Source organism: Sceloporus occidentalis, unplaced genomic scaffold, assembly GCF_023333645.1.
Source record: "Sceloporus occidentalis isolate IW3139 unplaced genomic scaffold, rSceOcc1.0.p SCAF_202, whole genome shotgun sequence".
Taxonomy (NCBI): domain Eukaryota; kingdom Metazoa; phylum Chordata; class Lepidosauria; order Squamata; family Phrynosomatidae; genus Sceloporus; species Sceloporus occidentalis.
The window spans coordinates 977,012-981,539 of record NW_028317182.1 but is presented as its reverse complement, the minus strand read 5'-3'; the positions used below and the strand labels follow the sequence as shown (position 1 = coordinate 981,539).

Sequence of the window (4,528 nt, the reverse complement as noted above, 5' to 3'; positions counted from 1 at the left end):
TTTATTTATGATGGACTGATTTCACATCTATCTATGGGGACATAACCAGGGGCCTCTCTAATTCCCCATCCCCTAATCCCCCCCCCCCACTCTAATAAGGCATGGAGTATCTGTTGAGTAGGGGAGCTGAAGTAAATCTATGCTAGGTCCAGGGAGCTTTGTTTGGTGGAGAGGGAGGAAGGGGATGCGCACCTCTGCATTGGGCCAAAGGAGGCATTTGTCACCTGCGTATGTCTCCAGCAGGATGCTGTTCTTTGTGTCTTTGAGTGCTGCAGGGTTTCTTGCCAAGTCAATCCTAATCCTGGTCCCTTTTCTCAGGACCTTCATCTTGGCCTCCTTGTACACGGCTTTGGGCCTCTCTTGCTGGGAGTGACCAAGTGCAGGGCCACCAGGACCCCTGCCCACCTGATGGCCGAAACAGAGGCCAAGCGGAGGGAGTCGGGCTCCAACAGAAAGAGGCTCCTGAGGTACAACAGCTCTTTGGTAAGTTGCCATCCTTACTAGTAGTTTCATCTATGTCTCGTCCGGCTCATGAAAGCAAGCGGAGAACATACTGTCCCAGTTTGGCAGAAAGAGTCCTGGGTAATCCTCTGTCACCTCATTTTTTCAGGGGCTTAGAAAATGTCCTATTTCTCTCTCCTCCTCCCACTTTCCCCATTCTCCTCAGGTCAGTTCAGTTGCTAAAAAATTTGTTCCAAATTCAAAAGAGTGTTCATCCCTTCCACTCAAAAGAGGGGAGAAGGGAGGAGAGGAGGAAGCAGGGTCTTGCCCTTGCCAGGAGACGGAGGCAAAAGCAAACTGCGGTACCCTTCCTCGCTTGTGTGATCTTTATCATACAACTTTGGCCATCTTGACCACCTTCTGGTGTTGCTTAGCCACATGTGTCTTGCTTTCCTCATCTGTGAAATGCTGGGGGATATGGGAGAATATGTCTAGGCCTAAACTGAGGGTGGGCCCAGTGGTCCTCAAACCCAGAGCACTCCCCAGAACTGTTTTTAACAATGAAATATACCTCTGAAATTAGGTGAGATATGGCTAAATGCACTATAATTCATTGGTGACTAAATGTACTAAACATGTTGGGATAGTCAGTATCCTAATCAATCAATAATATTCCAGAAATGGCCTAAATTATATTCGTTATTATATTGTATATTATATTGATAGGATTCGAGACAAACTGGATCTCAAAGGCTGCAGCTTTTTTCTGGCTTGCAGAATTTAAAGTTTATTTCCTGGACTGAATTCTAAAGTGATCAAATAATATTTGCAATGCACCATGTGCTTTCCTCCCCTTTTGTTTAGTCACTCTCTGGATGAGGGCTATTTTCTGTTGCAGGTGTCCTTTGCGGATGTGGCGGTATATTTCACCGAAGAGGAATGGAAAATGTTGACGAAGAAGCAGAAACTTATGTACAGTAATGTGATGATGGAGAATTACGAGAATGTGGCCTCTGTGGGTAAGGAACCTGAATCCATTGCCCTTCCTGTTAAGACTGAGGGCCCTTTCATAATTCACTGTCAGAGAGCTATGATTCCACTTTAGAATTATAGAATCAAAGAGTTGAAACAGACCACAAGGACCATCCGTTTCAGTCTTCTGCCATGCAGGAATAGACATTCAAAGCACCCCCCAAGAGATGGCCATCCAACTTCTGTTTAAAGACCTCCAAAGAAAGAGACTCCACCAAACTCTGAGGGAGTATATTCCACTGTTGAAGAGCCCTTACTGTCAGGAAGTTCCTCCTAAAGGTTAAGTGGAATCTCTTGTCCCTGTGGCTTGCATCCATTGTTCCATGTCCTTTTCTCTGGAGTAGCAGAAAGCAAGCCTGCTTCATCCTGAATATGACATCTCTTCAAATATTTGAACAGGGCTGTCATATCCACTCTTAACCTTCTCTTCTCCAAGCTAAACATGCCCAGCTCCCTAAGTCATTCCTCAGAGAACATGGTTTCCAGACCATTCACCATTTTGGTTTCCCTCCTCTGGACATGCTCCAGCTTCTCAACATCTGTTTGAATTGTGGTGCCCAGAACTGGACACAGGATTATTGCAAGAGAGCCCTAACCAAAACAGAATAGAGTGGCACTATTACTTCCCTAGATCTTGACACTATACTCCTATTGATACAGCCTAGGACCACATTGGCCTTTTTAGCTGCTGCATAACACTGTTGACATATGTTCAACTTGTGCTGTACTACCATTCCTAGTTCCCTTTCACACATAATTTAATTATCATAACAACTTCCTGCAGAATCGTGAAATTTCTAGTTTTAGTGAGGCACTCTTATTCTCCACATTGTAAGGTTTCTAAATATCCAATCCTAAACTGCCAATTCTGGAATGTTGTGGGACGCAAGTGCTATGCTTTTAGGGGATTTTGGTACTTAGCTCAATAGAGTGAAATAGTTTTACTGGGGCAATAGTGACCTCTGGACTCAGCCAATCTATAGCAGTTCCTGAATCAAACAGATCTTCAGAGGCATTTGAAATAGGTTTTTATGTTTTATTTAGGGGTAAAGCAAAACACACAGACACATACATATAAGTGTTCACGCACACACACAAGAACTAGGTAACAAAGGTGGAGTGGTGAATAGATGTAAGGCTTTGATAATGATGATACGTTATCTATCCAGATCTTTATTCCAATTGTTGAGGATTTGAAATAAGGAGAGATCAGTAGTTCCCATGACAATTGGGGTTGGTGAGTGCATTGAGGTGTTTAGCCATGAAAACAAACAGAGTGTCTATCTGTAACTGGACTGACACCGAAGAACAGCAAGTCGGGGCTGATATTTATACTGAAATTGGTTTCTGCTTGGGAGCAGAAACTGAGGGTTCAGAAAGGTTTATATCACTTTAGAATATTTCCTTTGTGGGGGAAGAATGGTGTGAAACAAACTGAATGCAATGGGTGTTTGATGCAAATACATCATACAAAAGGCATTAGCTCACCGCCTCTCAGATTCTTGTTGGCTCTGAATTTTGACCGCGTTCACAAGCCAATGTACACTACAGTCTGAGAGTGATGCACCCAGATACAGCTAAAAAATATCATAGCAGAGTATGGAAGCAAATATCCAGATATAGGCATTGGCAATGCAATTACCACTTTTCACACTTAAAAATAAGTCACAAACACCGTCGATTTCATTGAAATCCTTGGAGGTCCTCTATCTTGAGTTGCAAAATAATACAAATATTTACAAGCTCTCCTCTCCGACTTCCATGAACTTCACCATCCCTTGTACACACAACTCCGATCCAATCCACTCCAATCCTCATGTGAGCTGCATACTGTATTGGTTGTGAGTCCTCGCCTGGTGCCAAACAGCATGAAGCATCCTCTGCAGTTAGTTTGCATATGCCATGTGCTCTGACTCAGCAGTCTATGGCCGTCTCACAGGATATGATGCCACCTGTCAATCAAAGTATTTTTGCACATGTTTAATTAAATATTTTTTTTCAACAGTCCTTTGACTATCTTCTTCCACTGATTCCCTCAAGGCAGTTCCCATATGGTCTCTTCTTTGCTAGCTCCTATGAGTAAGAATGCAACCATTCAATGGATTTAGGGGCATAAGCAGCAGGGTCATGCTTGGGTTACTCACAGCAACTTTATTAATTTAATCTCTAAGAAGGAGGGATTAATGAGGGCTAAATCATGTGGTAACACCCTCCTTTGTTAAGTCTGATTTTCAGTCTCATCTGTAATTGTCCTTCTTTACAGAAAAACATTTGAGTCATGAGAGAGTCCACACAGGAAAGAGGTCACAAAAATGCCAGCATTGTGTGAAATGTTTTCCTTTCCAGTCAGTCCTTGTCATACATCAGAGAGTCCACACCGGGCAGAAGCCATACAAATGCCAGCGTTGTGGGAAATGTTTTTCTCGGAAGTCAATCCTAATGATACATCAGAGAGTCCACACAGGAGAGAAGCCATACAAATGCCAGCGTTGTGGGAAATGTTTTTCTCAGAAGTCAATCCTAATGATACATCAGAGAGTCCACACAGGAGAGAAGCCATACAAATGCCAGCGTTGTGGGAAATGTTTTTCTTCGAAGTCAAACCTAGTGAAACATCAGAGAGTCCACACAGGAGAGAAGCCATACAAATGCCAGCATTGTGGGAAATGTTTTTCTCGGAAGTCAACCCTAATGATACATCAGAGATTCCACACAGGAGAGAAGCCATACAAATGCCAGCGTTGTGTGAAATGTTTTTCTTCGAAGTCAAACCTAGTGAAACATCAGAGAGTCCACACAGGAGAGAAGCCATACAAATGCCAGCGTTGTGTGAAATGTTTTTCTCGGAAGTCAGACCTAGTGAAACATCAGAGAGTCCACACAGGAGAGAAGCCATACAAATGCCAGCGTTGTGGGAAGTGTTTTTCTCGGAAGTCAATCCTAATGATACATCAGAGAGTCCACACAGGAGAGAAGCCATACAAATGCCAGCATTGTGGGAAATGTTTTTCTCAGAAGTCACACCTAGTGAAACATCAGAGAGTCCACAGAGGAG

The 4,528-nt window shown here is 43.3% G+C and overlaps 1 long non-coding RNA gene across 1 annotated transcript; it reads left to right on the top strand.

Annotated features, from left to right (window-relative positions):
- Nucleotides 1-451: 451 nt before the first annotated feature.
- On the top strand, nucleotides 452-3,781 carry LOC149278077 (uncharacterized). The gene is made up of 3 exons (XR_016278797.1): nucleotides 452-483; nucleotides 1,340-1,460; nucleotides 3,737-3,781. It is a non-coding gene; the product is annotated as an uncharacterized LOC149278077 (long non-coding RNA).
- The last annotated feature ends 747 nt before the right edge of the window (nucleotides 3,782-4,528 follow it).